Source organism: Bubalus bubalis, chromosome 2 (assembly GCF_019923935.1).
Source record: "Bubalus bubalis isolate 160015118507 breed Murrah chromosome 2, NDDB_SH_1, whole genome shotgun sequence".
In the NCBI taxonomy this organism is placed as follows: Eukaryota; Metazoa; Chordata; class Mammalia; order Artiodactyla; family Bovidae; genus Bubalus; species Bubalus bubalis.
Window position 1 is genome coordinate 147,969,973 of NC_059158.1, and position 17,347 is coordinate 147,987,319.

Here is a 17,347-nt window from a genome sequence, read left to right on the forward strand (position 1 = left end):
AACAGATGTAACTGATCAGTGCTTTCTCCTCTCTGTTGGAAAACTGTTGGGAAAGTCCAATTAAAGTCACAAGACTAATTCATGGGCATGGACAATAGCTCCACCTTACCACTGTTTCCAATTATGAAGACTCTCAAGCATCCATCTACACTGCAGGAAAAGAACTGCTAAGTACATCAGATGCTTTAATCAGCTGGGCAGGGTGACCAGTGCTGGAGAAACTCTAACCATTCTAATCATTCCTTCATTCAAGAAACATTACTGAGTGCCTGTTATATGCCAATTACTAGGGATACAAGTCGAACAAAACGTAACATTGCCTTTAGGAAGTTCATGGTTCAAAAAAAGATGCAGACAAGCAAGGAAATCAAACCAGTCAATCCTGAAGGAAATCAACTCTGAATATTCATTGGAAGGATTGATGCTGAAGCTCCAATACTTTGGCACCTGATTCGAAGAGTCAACTCACTGGAAAACACCCTGATGCCTGGAAAGACTGAAGGCCAAAGGAGAAGGGGGTGGGAGAGGATGAGATGGTTAGATATGTAATGTTAGATGTTTAGATATGTTAGAACCATTTAGTGACTGAACCACAACCAAATAAATAGTTCTCATTTAATGGTAAAAGAGGTATGTGTACATGTAAGAGACAAACTTTGAATTAAATAGTTAACTGCTTAGTATGGGGACATCTAGGTCATTTCTTTATAGATGGGCTTCCCTGCTAAGTCACTTCAGTCGTATCTGACTCTTTGCAACCCCATAGACAGAAGCCCACCAGGCTCCCCCGTCCCTGGGATTCTCCAGGCAAGAACACTGGAGTGGGTTGCCATTTCCTTCTCCAGTGCATGAAAGTGAAAAGTGAAAGGGAAGTTGCTCAGTCGTGTCCGACTCTTAGCGACTCCATGGACTACAGCCTACCAGGCTCTTCCATTCATGGGATTTTCCAGGCAAGAGTACTGGAGTCGGGTGCCATTTGCCTTCCCTGGGGGCTCACAAATCCACCTACCAATGCAGGAGACATGGGTTCAATCTCTGGGTCAGGAAGATCTTCTGGAGAAGGCAATGGCAACTCACTCCAGTATTCTTGCCTGGGAAATTCCATGGACGGAGGAGCCTGTCCTCTGTTCATGTGATGACAAAAGAGTCAGACTAAACAACAATGGTTCAAGTGTTTGAGATCCATCAGTGAACAAAACAAAGACACTCCTATTTAGAATGTGTATATTAGCAGGGGAACAATAAACAATGAACATAAAAAGTAGTAAAACAGACAGTATATCTGAAGATAATGACTGGTATAGGGAAAAATAGGGGTGGCTGAGGTAGGTGTCAAATTGTAATTTTAAACAGTATAAGCAAGGCCTCAGTGAGAAAGTGGCCGTTGGGGCAAAGACCTGAAGGCGGTGAGGGAGTCAGCTATCTTCAGATTTGGAAAAAACATTTTAAGCACTGAAACAGATCCAAGGTGCTAAGGTAGAAGTGTAGTTGGTGTGTGGCAGTGGGAGAAGTAGGGAAACTTCTTAAGAAGCAATTGCAGTAATCCAGGCAAGAGATGAAGGTACTGCAGATCCAGGTCACCTGTACCTGCAGTGGAGGTAGTAGTCAGTTTTTGGATATATTTTGAAGGTACAGCCAATAGAATTACCTACAAGAATAGATGTGGAATAAGAGAGAAAAGAAGGTATTAAGAATCATTCCAAGATTTCTAACCTCAGCAACTAAGATGGAAAATGCTGCAGGTGCAGATGTGAGGGGGAAATCAGCTCAGTGTTGGACATACTGAGCTTGAGATGTCTATTAGACACCTCTGTAGCACCTAGGATCCTCTTGGCCTTCTTGCCTGTGGGACGATTTGCAACTTATTTTGTCCCTATTGCCATGGCCACTCAACCTCAGGCAGTAACCACCCAATAGTGCTTTGCCTCATGCCCAGGCCGCACGTCTCACACAAAGGTCTGCTTGGTGCCCACACAAAACATAACTGTGTATATGTTCCAGAGGAGGGTAGTGTTAGCATTTTCTGATTGAATCTTAACCTTCTCTCCTGACTCACTTCTTTTCCCTACCCTCATTTCCCCAGGACTGTACTCCCTAATGAGATAGGAGCACAGAAGCCTCTGCCTCAGATTCTGTTTTCTGGGAGAACCAAGGCTAAAACAACATCCTAAGACAACAGCAAAGGCATGAGTGGATAGCTGTTGGAGTCTGGAGTCTGGAGTTTGGGAGAGTGATTTGGGGAAAAGATATAATTTTGAGAGTTAATCAGCATGGGCATTGTATTTGCAATCACAAGACAGGATGAGGGCATAAACGAGTGAACAAAAAAGATAAATATCAGATACTGGAGAAGTTGACGATTTTATTCTAGATTCTTTGAAAGCAGTACTTTTGAGAGCAGAAACAACCTTTTATTCATTGCTATAGCTCCAGTTTTATAGTACAGGGCACAAAGTAGGTGCTCAACAGTTATTTTTAGAATAAACAAAATAGGTCATCATGGCCCTCGGGTTAGATAGAAAAACAAACTAAGTCACGAGAGGTGATGAACTAAAACAAGCAGGATTCATGGAACTTGAGTTCACAGTGAGGGTAAAAATTAGGTTCAACAGCTGAAGTAAGAGAGAAAAATAACAGGAAAAGGAAGTGGTGGTTAGAAAAAAAGTGCTCAGATACCACTTTCTCCTTGAAGCCTTTTACAATCTCATGAAACCTTTCCCCTTTTCCATCTCATCTGCCTTATACTAAGTCCACTTGCCCCCATGTGCTCTTCTCTTTCATTAACCCTGTTTTCCAATTGAAAAATTAAGTCATAAATGGGAGTAGTTTTCAAGTCCCAGAGATAAAAATGGATGCTAAAGTTGGATGATTCTAGTTCATTTCTATGGTTTATGGATATGCAAATACATGAAATTAGAAGACTACATTTCAAATCTGAAGTATATCCAAAGTGTTTAGTAAAATAACATGCACTTGAATGACTGGATGACTGAATGAATAAGTGAATTAACGAGGTCAGGTAAGAACAGAGGTCAGGGGAGCTGACATCAAGGACAAAATACAATTGAATGACTGTTAGAGGCTCACTGATCTGACCATAGGGCAAAGGTGAATCAGGGAAGTGGGGCTGCAGTTAAAAGCACCTAGGAAGTTAGCAAAGCAAATAAGACATGAAGAGGTAGGGCCTAAGTGAGTTCACAGTGCAAACAGAAAAGGAGAATGCAGGGAAATTTTTAAATTGAAAATTACCATATTTGGTGAGTCGTAAGTCTAGGCTATGAGTAACTTTATGATCCCATGGACTGTAACCCGCCAGGCTCCTCTGTCCATGGGATTCTCCAGGCAAGAATACTGGAATGTGTTGCCATTCCTTTCTCCAAGGGATCTCCTGGACCCAGGGATCCAAACCCAGGTTCTCCCACATTGCCGGAAGATACTTGACCATCTGAGCCACCTGGGAAGCCCCAAATAATCCCAATATTTTGGTATCATGTATAGTGCCAGGGTAAGAAAAACAAGAAGGTAAGCTACATTTTGAAAGTGTATTTTACACAAAGATAAGATATATAAATAAATCTAATAATGGGCAACATTTTAATTGACACTTGTTACATGTCATTGTGCCAAGTACACTTTCCATGAATGATCTCATTTAATTACCATAAGTCAGTCATGTCTGACTCTTAGGGACCCCATGGACTGCAGCCTACCAGGCTCCTCTGTCCATGGGATTTTCCAGGCAATAGTACTGGAGTGGATTGCCATTTCCTTCTCCGGGGGATCTTCCCGACCCAGGGATCAAACCCGGGTCTCCCGCATTGTAAACAGACAGTTAACCGCCTGAGCCACCATTTCACTGATGGGAAAACTGAGGTGCAGGAGGGAAGACCATGCCCAAAGTCACACAGCTGAACCAGGATTTGAATCCTAAAATATTAAGAAATTTTTCCATGACCACAGAGATATTATTTGTTCAATAAATACTTGATGAACACCACTGCATTGTGCTGAGGATGGGAGGAGAGAAACTCTGGTGGCAAACGAGGCACACTTGGTCACTACCTGCACAGAATTACATGGACAGTAAACAAATAATTCCAAGAATGATGAATCAGGAAAGTGCTAAGTTACAATTAGGTAGGAGGAGTGGGTGACAGAAAAGAATTTCAAGGAAAGGGAATAGCATGTATAAATACCTTGAGGTGAGAGCCTACAGTAGAGAACAAGAGAAAAGAGCCTGGAAAAATAAAAGACATGGCTGGAGTGCAGATAGCTAGAGAAATCATTGGCGAGGCTGAGAACACAAGCCTGGATAACGGAGGGCCTGGCCTTCATGATAAGGACTCAGATTGTGTTCAGTAAACAAAGGGAAGGACTGAAGGAATTCCATCAGGGTAGTGACTTGATCAGATTTGTATTTGTTAAAAATTACTCTGGCTGCAGTATGGCAAATGGATTGGAATGAGCCAAGACCAGTTTTGTAGGACCTAGATGGTAGTTGCTGCAGAACTTCCAGCAAGAGGTGAAGTTAGCTTAGAGTGGGATGGAACTGTGGTCATAAGAACAGAGAGAAGCCACAAATCCTATTCTTTTAAGGTAGGTCTAGGTGATTCTGATGTGTGCTGGAGGTGTCTTAGGTTTCTGAACTAAGTAGATGGATAGGATTTCCTTTACTGAACCAAGGGCTATTAGGAAGAGGGGTTTGGCACACCAAAGTCATCCAGATGAAAGTGTAGCAAAAGCACTTGGAAATATGAATCTAGAGTTCAAGAGCAAGATCTAGGCTTGAGCTCTGAGCTGGAGTCTTTTGCATATGGTATCTGAAGGGAACAGAAGAGGAGACCACCTAGGAAAGCGCATACGGTGGGACTCCAGAAGCAGGTGAAGCTCAACAGGATTCCAGTATTTAACAGATGGCTAGAGGAGAAGCGGGTTGTTAGAGAACCAGAGTTAAGAGGAAAACAAGAGTTTAAGACAAGAGCATATGTGGATGAGGGTGTGGGCAATAGTAAGATGCCAGAACAAGGTCTTGTAAGCAGAGGTCTGAAGCTTGTCTGTGACAATTCAGAGCTCCTCCAGGTGTGTGGTAAGAACAGAAACTAGACTAGAGAGGGCTGAGGAGTGAGTCATGAGAGAATGTCCATGTGGTAAGACATGGAGAGGGACTTAAAGACAGAAATCTAGGCGTGAGAGATTTGGTGGTGGTTTAGTTGCTAAGTCGCGTCCGACTCTTGTGACCCCATGGACTGTAGCCTGCCAGGTTTCTCTGTCCGTGGGATTATCAACTGAAGCGGGCTGCCATTTCCTTCTCCAGGGGAGAGAGACTTAAGTCTGTTCAAATACTAGACAGAAACGCCAGTAGAGGAAGAAAGGTTGAAAATAACGGAAGGAAAGAAGGTTATTCTTCAGCCCAGGGAGAAAGCAGGAGGAGATCTACAGTACTAGGCTACAGTACCGGGCTAGGGAACTCTTTCAACAGGAAGTCAGTATGGGGCGGAGCTCTGACTTGGACCCTCTCCGCTTCCTAAGACACATTTGCTTTAAGCGTGCCAGCTAAGTTGCTTCACTCGTTTCTGACTCTTTGCAACCCCATGGGCTCTTGCCCTCCAGGCTCCCCTGTCATGGGATTCTCCAGGCAAGAATATTGGAGTGGGTTGCCATTTCCTTCTCCAGAGCTTTAAGCGACTGAAAGTGAATTACAATAGACCTGAAAGCCCGGGAGAGAGCATTGCCGAGTTAAATAAAACGGATAATGATAAAATCAGCATCGAGTCTCGGGTGACCTCTCAGGGGGCAAGATCAGCAGCTTCCAGGCAACGGAAGTCGTACTGAGGGTGCGGATGGGGGAGTGCGTGGTGAAGAAAAGGGGGCAGCGGCTGCAGTAGGAAACTGACTGTGAAAAAGAAAGCAATACAGGATGGATCCCCCCCCCCCCCCAAAAAGGCGGGCAGGTAAGGGGGGTTAGGGGAAGACATTTCGAAAGTGCAAAAGAGCAACCTCGGACAGGGCAGGTCATGGCTCGGAGGCCGAAGGTGTGCCCCACGGGCCTGGCCTTCCTCGCTGCCCGGCTAAACTCCGCCAGCTGCCCGGAGTCCCAGGGCCTCCGTGCCCCGAAATTGAACGGTCCCGCCGGCGGCCGCCAGGTTTCTCTGCGGATTCTCGGAGCGGAGCCTCCCAGCCTGCCCAGAAAGGCGGAAAACCCTTCCCACAGGGGCCCACGACGCCCCCGGGCCGCGCCGAGGCCTAGCATCCCAGCGTCCGGCCCAGGCCTCGGGGAACCGCAGAGCTGCAGCAGGCCTTCCTCCCCGGCTCCGCAGGGCTTCCGCGCTCAACCGCGGCCCCGACCCGGTGGCGCGTCTTTCTGGTCCCTGCAGCTTTTGAAAGTTCCCGGGGCGGGCGGCGCTCTGGGGCCCAGGCCCGTGACGCTGCAGCCGCCCTAGAGCCCGCCGCTTACAGCCGCAAGGGCAGCCCGCGCGGGGGTTTCCATCGAACCGTCCACACCCTTCGGGAATTCCCCACCACGCCACACACAAACCCCAATTCTTCCTGCAAATTTCCGCCGCCGGTTTGAAACCGTCGATACACGGCGAGGGCAGCGGGGGTGCGTAGACAGACCCCCCCCTCTTCCCCGCCCCCGGTTCCAAGCCCACCGCCTCTTTCCCTCTCCCGGAGGAACCCCTCCGCCGCTCCCGAAGGAACTCGAAGGTCTTCGGCAACTTCCGCCTCCAGCGCGGAGGGCGGGGCTGCTCGAGCTCCTCCGGGCCGAGCTCGGCTGTTTCCGTGCGCGGCCGCTGCGCACTCGGCACTGGGCGGCGCTGGCTGGCTCCCTGGCTGCGAGTCCTCAGTCGGCGGCGGCTGCTGCTGCCTGTGGCCCGGGCGGCTGGGAGAAGCGGAGTGTTGGTGAGTGACGCGGCGGAGGTGTAGTTTGACGCGGTGTGTTACGTGGGGGAGAGAATAAAACTCCAGCGAGATCCGGGCCGCGAACGAAAGCAGTGACGGAGGAGCTTGTACCACCGGTAAGAGGAGCAGGAGGAGGAGGCAGGAGCCGGAGAGAGCCGGGGGGACGGAGGGGGGACGGGGAGGCGCCGGACACCCGCGCTCGGGGCCTTCCCCTCGCAGGAGGGGCCGCGGTAAAGATGGAGCCTCCGCCCGAGCCCCACACCATCGCCGCCGCTCGCAGCGAACAAAGAATAATGGCGGCGGACTGGAGCCAGCGGCGGCCGGGGCGGCAGCGACTCTGCCTGCAGCCAGCGGCGGCGCTCATGGCGGGGGGCGGCGGGCGGCGGGCGGGGTGGGAGCCGGCGGCCGGGGGTGTGTGCGGGCGGGCGGGCGGCCGGCCGCGGCGAGCTGGCGCCCGCGTTCCCGCCGCCGCCGGACCGGGCGCGGAGCCGGGAGCCCGGAGCCGCCCCGGGGGAGGCCGCCCGCCGGCCCGGCCGGCGCTGCCCCCTGTGCCGCCTGCCCGGCCCCCGCCGACAGTCTCGCCCCCCGACCCGGCCCGCAGTCCGCCGGGGCAGCGCCGCCGGGGTGCCCGCGGGGGGTGGAGGAGGAAGAAGGCGACAGTTAAGGGCAGAGGAGGTGAAGGTGCCTGCCTTCCCGGTAGCCTCCGTGTCTGCCATGCCCGCCTAGCGAGGGGAAGCGGTGCTCAGTCTGACCTACTCTCCTCTTCTCTCTTTGTGCAATAAAGTTCGAAACCCAAGGTTTTCCTCTCGTCCTGTATTTTATTCACGCCCTTTCCCCCCGCTCCCGCCCCATTGGGAAAATGCTGTTTTCTGTGCTTTTCTGCTTACATGAGGTAATGAGAACTCGGCGCTTTTTAAAATAATTTTTTGACTCTTTTCCTCACCCTCTTTTTTTTTTTTTTAATCAGTAGTCATGGAAATGCATTCTTTGGGGGAGGAAGGGGGTGCTAAGAAAAATATATTTGTAATTAAAAACCTATTGGGATCTTGTAAAAGGGAAGCTGATGTTTGAAAACAGTTTCGGTTTTAACCCTTTTCAATAAGGTAATCACTTGAGAGCTATCATTCTGAAACACTTCGTTGAAACAAGTATTAGCGATGTACTTTTGTTTCATATCACCTTGGCGGGGGGCAGCCGTGGTGTTGGGTCCTTTGGATCTCCCCTCGCACCCCAACCATATTTCTCACATCTTTCTTAAATACGAGATTGGTTAACCCTAATTCTAAAAATAGCCATTTAAAAGTATCCATTATTTGCCTCGCCCGTAGTAGGTAACCCTAGCCCCAGACCCACAATAATTTAAGCCGCAAGGTTTATTTTTTTCTTTCCCTATTGGGGAAAACGGACAGCAGAAAAATCATTGACACATCAAAAATTAAAAGACAGTTTTTAAAGGACCATGGGATGTGACCTATTTAAGTTTCTCTTACCTTCTTCAGAAGTTAAAATTTCATGCTAGCGTTAGCTTTCATCAGTTCTGCCTTTAAAGGTTTAATATAAAATACTTTTGGTTGCCAGTTGTTGAAATCTTTTACATTCATTTCCTGATTTAAATATAAAGCCAAAACGGTTATTTTAGGTGATGCAAAAGGTTCTTTTTAAAATACTTCCCTGTCTAATGGTATGATAGAATGGTGATTGATACAAGGTTTCTTGTTAGGAATAAATACTGTTAGTAGAAGCACTGTCTTCTGATGTTCTTTATCCAAGTCACTTTTCCAAAGCCTCCTTGCTGTATTACTAGTATTAAAAAAAAAAAAAAAAACCACATTGGCCATTTTTCATTGCCAAGAAATTTAATTAAGAAGATGAAATAAACAGTATTTTTCCGTTAAGGGTTGGGAAGATGATTTTATTTCCAAACACTGAGGAAATTATGGTCTTGATGATGCCATAGATTACTGGTTTTCCTTAAGGATTTTCTGCAAACCGGCGTAAGTTGAACAGAATTTCTTTGCCCTTACGGATACTATCTGACAATGACTCTTCCTTTGTTGAATTTTTTTTTAAGTTATGATAGTTTTTTCTTTTGTTTCATCCAAAAGATCTTTTAAATTTTTTAATTATAAATTCATAATCTAATTCTTAGCAGTCTCAGGTGAAACTTCATAAACTTTTGTAATCATTAATATTTGTAATCATTAATATTTGGATATTTATTTGTAACATGTTACTAAGTTATACTTCTACCCCCTCCCAGGGATCAGCAGAAATTACAGCTAAATCTGCTTGAACCTTTTTTTAATGGATGTGTATTCAGAAAGCCAGTGAGTCTTTGACAGAAATTAACTGAAGACTATTAGAGAAGGGCATTTCTTCTGGAATATAAAACTCCAGTGTAACTCCTTTTGAATCATTTTTTTTTTCTCCCCCACAGAAGAGCCTAAGGAAACTTATTCATAAAATGGCACCTTTTTCTGCTTTCTGAAATTCATTTTCATGATTAGATCTGATTAATAGACATTTTTGTTTCTTCATAGAGACGTACTTTTATTTTTCATTCTAAGACACTGAGTTTTATTTGGGGGGATATAATATGGCTACAGTAAAAGCAGGTATATAGCCCTCACTTCACCTCATTTTAAAAATTCTTTTCCTTTATTTACACAGTAAAAAAAAATTCTTGTACTCTTATACATACAATGTATCAGTGAAATTTGTAATTTCATTTATTCTATAAATGTCTTATCAGACATGGTTATGTGACCTTGTTTATAGCCAGCCTGTGATACAATCTTACAAGCATATCTTTCTTGATATATAGTGTCACTTCAATTGATGGCTTCTTTATTGACTAGTTAGAGCTCAAATCTGAGTTTAAGGATATAGTAGTCAGAGAATGAGAAAAAGAAAATGAAAGGATTTTTTTTTCTTCTTACGCAAATATGAACACATTTCTACATTATCACTTGAAACACAGTTTATGGCGCTGAGTCGGACGAGACTGAAGTGACTTAGCAGCAGTAGCAGCAAATAATAGTATTTACTGTGGTAGAGAATGTAGTTAGTGGAAAAAGCATTGGGTTTGGGAATCACAGGCCAGTTTGAATCCTGCTGTTGCCACTCTTATCCTGTGCCTACCCTCAAGGAATTTTGTGACCTACAAGAAGTTTCTTGATCTTTCTCAGTCTTTGTTTCTTTATCTGTTAGAATAATGCCAGCTACTTTTAGTGTTGTCAGGTAATTATAAAGTACTTCCTTGGGGATTGAATTTATTTTTAAGTTTTATTTTAACTTCCTAGCTGTGGAACCTTGGGCAGATTTCTTCTCTGTACTACTCATTTTCCTTGATCTTAAGTAAACAGTTATCTAACTCAGACACGTGGGAATTAAATGAGTCAATACATATTAAACTCTAGGCATGTCACAAGTGGTCAACAAATGTTTCCTTTATGTTTTAAATTATCCTTCATCATTATTGTTACTGTGTTTTAATTCACTAGGCCAGAAGCTGCAGCAAATCCAAAGATGGATTACACTGTCATATCTCTCTACCCTCAAGGAACTATTGGGGACATGATGACTAATAAGGCAGAATATATGTCATAAGAAAGCAGTCAAAAGGAAAGAGAGATCCCACTTGATGAAGATGGAAGAAAAGAGGATTATACTTTTGTATTTCCAGTTTTTATTTTTTAATAAGTAATTCTTTTAGATAGTCCATAATTCAGAACACATAAAATGTCATGCAGCAGAAGGTCATGTTTTTTGCCCCCACTCTCCAATCACCCAAGTGTTAGCAGTTTCTCTTTTGTTCTTTCCGAGGTACTCTATCCATGTACAAACCAGTATGTATGTACTCTCCTGCCCCATCCCCCTTTTTATTCGAATGGTAGTACGCTGTGTACACTTCTATATCTTGCAGTTTTCACTTAACACAGCTTAGCATTTGGGTTGTTTCAGTACATAAAGACCTTCATTCTTTTCATTATCAGGCACTTCATCATCTGGATATACCTTTGTTTATTGACCAGTTAGTGTGTTGATTTTATTTTTAACTCTCATGGCTTTTTAAAGTAAGGAAATCTGTTATTACGCCTTTATTTCTTTAAATGAAAGATTTCATTTGAATGAGACATAGCAAGTTATTTAAACTCCCTTGATTATCTTCAGTTTCAGGTTTTTTTTTTAAGTTTTATTAAAATATTTGAGATGTACATGAATAGGGAAGCAAGCTGTATAAGAGTTAACTCTCAAAGTAAATTTAGTCTGTATTTAACTCCTTTGTTGTGGTCCTTATAGCCCTAAACAGACTCTTCCTTTTATTATTTCAGCCAATAAAAGTCTATAGTTTTCTCTTTAAATGAGAAAGAACATCTTACATAGTCTAGATCTTTTTTTAAGTAGACCATTCTCACGGGATGCGATTACCCAGTAATCTTGATTACTGTACTAGCTTTCTCCGAGTTAATTTTTTACACACTCATTAACTTATTTTTTTGATGATTTTCTAATATTTCTTGGTGTACTTATCAGTGAGTTTTATATTTGATACCTAAATAAACAGTTTCACCTATACGATTGTCTACTGACACTTTTCTTCTTAGATGAATTTTTTTTTCCTTTTACTGTGAAAGTCCTTGGCCAAGTTATTACTTGGCCCAAGTAATAACTCCTTTCAACAAAAGCACAAAAGAAAAATTTCAATGCTCTCTTTTTCTTTTTTTTTGACCTTCTAAGCAGCATTTAACTATTTGTACATTTTAAATATACATCTGTTAGTATATTTATCTTTAAAATACACATGCTATAAGGTCTTTAAGTTGATTAAACTTAGAAAATGATAACTAATAATCTAGCAGCAGGAACTCAGAAAGCTCTCTTATCTTTTGAAAAAAAAAATCATTAAATGAAGCTGTTTTGGTGATCTCATTCTTTGTATGCTTAATTTGACATATATTAAAGCTTTTAATGTAAGAATATTGTCTTACTGTTATTTTGAGGATTTACTAGTATTTTATATAAAATACTAATACATGCCAGTTTTACCCACTCAATGACTAAAATGTTTACAAAGCACTTATAGATTGGTAGGGGTCGGGAGTGGATAATTGAAATCTGTAAAGACAGGAAAGTTTTCCTCTGGAACATATCTGGGGGCTACCAGGGAATTAAATGATTTCTCACAGTCTCATTGTATCAGTGAATTGCCTTTTGGGTTGGAGGTAAAGATCGTGAACTAAAACAACAAACTGATACTGTGAAAATGGCTACTTGTTTTCCTCTGCCAATTTAATAAATATGCTAACTCAGTCATTATAAGTGGTTAGTCTTGGTCAACTTTTTGAAGTTATAAGAAGTATGGTTCTAAATTTATACTATCAAATCTGTAAATGTAGATTTTTGAGACATATTTGAAACACATTTGTTTCTCTCCTGACTCAGTATACCCCCTTAGTATATACAGACTCTTTGTCTTGTGTTTTGCTTTGCATTTTTCTCTTTTCTTAGCTCTGCCAGTCCTGATCCTGTACAGATATGTTTCATTATTTTACCTAGTTTTGCTTACCTGTCTCCTCTGTCACCAATAAGAAGATGGGGCAAAGATTTCTGGTGTTAATTCCAGCAGATAAGTAGATGACAGTATTTTACATAACCAGTGATGAAAAATTACCTTTATGTATTTAATCAATTACATGAATCACAGTTTAAGAATAGTACCCCTTGTTAAACTTTTAAATACCTGAGTTGCTTTTCCTCAGGGTTGAGGTAAGATTAGTAAAGTTTAGTTTACCATAAGTGAAATGGGCTGTCTGAACAAATTCTTCCTGGTTGGATTTATCTAGAATCGCTGAATATTCTATCACTCATCAAGATTTAGAGAGTAAGAAGTCTGAGGCATTGATACTAACTTTTTTCCTAACTTTTACTCCTTTTGAGAAAAGTAAATACATTTGTTTGGAGAAGAGAGAATTAAGTGAGAAGTTAAAATAACTAAGTAATGACCTTGGTGTCTGAGTGGAGGATGGGCCTGAGAGTTTATACCAGTGGTATTAGAAAATGTCTACCAAAGATTAGTAAATCTTGGAAACTAAGATTTCTTTCTTTAATTTTAAGTCTTTCTCTAATGAAGTGGTTATCTGTGTTTGAATTTCTGGTTATTATTATATGACAGTATCTGTGTTAAGTTGCTTCAGTTGTGTCCAACTCGTCGTGACCCTATGGACTGTAGCCCACCAGGCTCCTCTGTCCATGGGATTCTCCAGGCAAGAGTATGACAGTATAGATGTAACTAAAAATGTTTGTAATCTAAATGAAACTGAGTAACAATTTTGAGGGTGGTCATCCCTTTTTGTGTAAGTAATTCGCAATAGATTCATAAATACCTTGTCATTGTTGAATTGAAATTTATTGCTTTTTCTGAACTCTGTACTCTTAAAAGGGCATCATATTCTTAAAATATTTATTGTTTGCTTTTACTGCCATTTATCCATCTAGTCATTCTGCGAACATTTATTGACCATCATCTTTTTCATAGTTGGTGAAATAGTCATAAAATTTAATCAAGTATTTTTAGAGATATTAAATAAACCATTGTTCTAGTTGCTATAGAAGCCTGAGTATGTGGCTTTACTGCCCTTGAGGTACTTACAGTATAATGGAGATGACAGAAACAAGTATAATAAAAAACGGTTTATATGTGGCAGAATGTCAGTTCTCACTGTCTTGAAGGACTACTGAGTTTAGAAGAAAAGGTGTTCAGTGAGGAAACTTGTGAGAAGATAGTACTCAAATTGCATACAGAAGAACTTGGAAGGTGAGAACGAAGGCGAGTGTATTGTGGGCAGTGGCATGGACAACAAAAATGAAGACATGGAAGCAGAATGAACTTGATACATTCACCTTTCTTGAGGTGAAGAAAGTGTCGTATTAAATGTAAATCCACAGTATCTAGGAGCCCTAAGTGTGAAGCAGGAAGCTTTAAATTTCATGTAAGAGGAGGAACAACATAAACAGGAATGGTGTGATATGACAAGCTAAAGTGTAGGTAACCAGGCTGCATACCCCCAGTCCTAGGCAACTTCTAAAGTTCCCTAGGCACTTTTTGTCTCCAGTGCTGAATTCTTTTAGTGCTTAGTCGTGTCTGACTCCTTGTGGCCCCATGGACTGTAGCCTGCCAGGGTGCTCTGTCCATGGGATTTGGATTTCCCAGGCAAGAATACCAGAATGGGTTGCCATTTCCTTTTCCAGGGGAATCTTCCCAACCCAGGGATCGAACTCACCTTTCCTGTGTCTCTTGCATTGCAGGTAGATTCTTTACCTGCTAAGCCATTGGGGAAGCCTATTCTGAACATTGCATATAAATGGATTGCATTGTGATGAGCTTCTTTTACTTAACACAGTAAAACTGTTAGGGTTTATCCATGTTTATCAGGACTTCATTCCTTTCTGTTGCCTAATAATATTCCGTTTTATAGACATGCAATATTTTATTCATGAATTCATGGACCTTTGGGCCATTGTGAATAATGCTGCCATGAACATTCATTTATTACACATGTTGTCATTTCTCTTGGGTTTATACCTAGGAGTGGAATTGCTGGCTTATATGGTAACTATGTTAACCATTTTGAGGAACTGCGAGACTTAGAGTGGTACCCTTTTACATCCCCACTGGTAGTGTATAAGAGTTATTTCTCTGTATCCTCAACACTTGTTTTTATTTTTCATTGTAGCCATTTTAGTGGGTGAGATGTAGTATCTCATTGTGGTTTAGATTTGCATTTCCCTAGTGACTAATGCTGTCAAGCATCTTTTTGTGTACTTATTGGCCATTTGTATATCTTGGAAGAAGTGTCTGTTCAGATCCTTTGCCCATTTTTAAATTGGGTTATTTGTCTTATTATTGAGTTGTAATAGTTTGTTATTCTAGATACAAGTTTATTACCAGATATATATGATTTATGAAATTTTCTTCTATGGATTGTCTTCACTTCCTTGGCACAAAAGTTTTTAATTTTGACAATTTCCAATTCATCTTTTTTTTTTTCCCCTCCCTTTCATTGCTTGTGCTTTTTGTTGTCATATCTTGGACATTATAAATTCTTAATTATTATAGACATTTTAAATATCTCTGAAAGCCACGACTATTTAATGAAAAATATAGTACATATTTGGAATTACACCCCACTTGCTCTGGTCTTCTCTTTTATCCTATGTCCAGTTTCCTTAGTTTTGAGTACTGACCAAAAGAAGCAAAGGTAAATATCAAGAAATAGCAACTTTGAAATGAAGTTTAATTCAAATTTTTGTGAATTATTTGTTACTAGAGAATTTATTATGTTTGTGTGAATGTAGTGTATTACTCATAAATGTAAATTCTCCTGTATTAGGGGAATTCACACTTAGCAGACTTTTACCATGGAGGCATCCCTGGTATCTTGGGCATAAGCAGTCTGCCTACAGTGTAGGAGACATGGGTTCCATCCCTAGGTCTGGAAGATCTCCTGGAGAAGAGAATGACTACCCACTCCAGTACTGTTGCCTGGATCATCCCATGGACAGAGGAGCCTGGCAGTCTACAATCCATGGGGTCGCAGAGAATTGGACACGACTGAGTGACTAACACACACACACACACACCACGGAGGCAGTACTAACTCCTTCATTTTTTGCAGTTGACTAAACTGACCTCTGGAGAATTTAAATTTACAAACTAGTAGAACATTTTCCCTGGGCAAGAAGTAACAGTAAAGCATAGTCTTAGTCACTCTGAATATTAATAGCATTATCTCTTCGTGAAGAAAGTTTTGAAGGTTTAGCTTTATTGATGATTACTAAAATTTGTTGTTCCTCATCAATAGTTTTGGTTTATAAAAGTTCATTTACTTGAAGGAAGTATTGTAGCCAAAGTCTTGTAAAAATATTGATTTCGTTATCTTATTAATCAAGTCTGCATCAACAGAAAGGTTACCATAAATAGCCAGCTCTTGCTTTCCTTTTTTCCATAATTCATTGTTTTTCTGTCATTTCAAAAAAGTTTATGGTTTGAAATAATTATTAACTAAATACTTGTTTGGAGGGAATTTATATGTAAACTGATGGTAGGGATTAGTTTATACTTGCCTAGCTCTTTGGTAAGTTTGTGAGCCCTTTGAGAGAAAGGGTTCTTGGCTGCTTTACTCTATAGTCCCCATAGTTTTTGGCAGAACACTTATGTAATATGCATGAAAACTTACAATGAATGAATTCCTCTTGGAGGGTCACAGATTTGAAAAGCAGGATTAAAACCAATCCCCCTTGAGGTTTTGCACGAAAGGGATTAAAACCAATCCCCCTTGAGGTTAGAGGAAGTTGACATATATGCATATGCTTAGACAATTAGGGGCTTCCCTGGGGCTCAGACGGTAAAGAATCTGCCTGCAATGCCAGAGAACCTGGGTTCCATCCCTGGGTAGAGAAGATCCACTGGAGAAGGAAGGGAATGGCAACCCACTCCAGTATTCTTGCCTGGAGAATTCCATGGACGAGAAGCTTGGCGGGCCACGGTCCATGGGATCGCAAATAGACACTTGTAATTGCTTAGACAGATTACAGATTTATTTTTTAAAAGCCAAGGAAATTAGATTTGTTTTTTTGTAGCTTAAAAATAAACTTTTTTCACTGTAGTCTAAATTAATTCTGATGGTTTACTAACGCTTTTCACCTGTGAAACAGGAAAAATAGCATGAGACTGTATTAATCAAAGTGATTACCAGAAGTCACTATCAGGCTGATAATAAAGTACATTTACACGAAATGCTGGACTTGATTTTTCAGGATTAGAGATAAAAGATACCTAAATATGAAGTGAGTCCTTATCAAAACTTTACATAAAGTCGACTGTGGTCTACATGTCATTTTTCATCTTTGTAGATTAACCATGGCTATTTTTTAAGATATAGTTCAGTATACCCTTGGTGCTTTGAGTGCTTGAGATTTTTCTAGTAAGCCAAATATAATTAAAATGATCAGCATGTTGCTTAATAGTTTATGCAGTTCTGCCCTCAGATATTTCTTCACTTTTTATAATATCGGAAACTAGATGTGCATAGCCCTAAACAGCCTTATAAAGTTCTTAGAAATCTCTTAACATCTTTAGTTCTCCATCTGTGAAGTCAGAGCTAAAGCCAGAATTCCTGTCTTATGACTCCTGCCATGTAACGTGTACTGTGTTACTTCGGGAAAACTGATTTTCACTCTTTATTGTCTAGTATGTAAATAATTCACCAAGACTAGCATTTAAAATTTAGTTCAAAGCAAACTGTTATAATAATAAACGTTAACTTTATACACTTTTTTTTTTAAAAACACTTGGACATTCATTTTTCATTTCAATATAGTGATTTTCACATTGTCACTCAGGTTGAGTAAATGGAATAATGGGCTATAAATATTTAACCTCCAG

General features: G+C 41.4%; 1 protein-coding gene across 9 annotated transcripts in view; it reads left to right on the forward strand.

Moving 5' to 3' along the window:
* Nucleotides 1-6,763: 6,763 nt before the first annotated feature.
* Nucleotides 6,764-17,347, forward strand: part of CREB1 (cAMP responsive element binding protein 1) — a 56,997-nt gene continuing 46,413 nt past the window's right edge. For 2 of the 9 annotated variants that reach the window (XM_006051328.3, XR_326898.3), the window contains exon 1: nt 6,832-7,016. The gene's annotated coding sequence lies outside the window, so the exon portion shown is untranslated. Of the gene's footprint in view, nt 7,017-17,347 lie in introns of all 9 variants that reach the window. The other 7 variants (XM_006051329.3, XR_003107228.3, XM_025278100.2 and 4 more) reach the window with 7 other exon arrangements.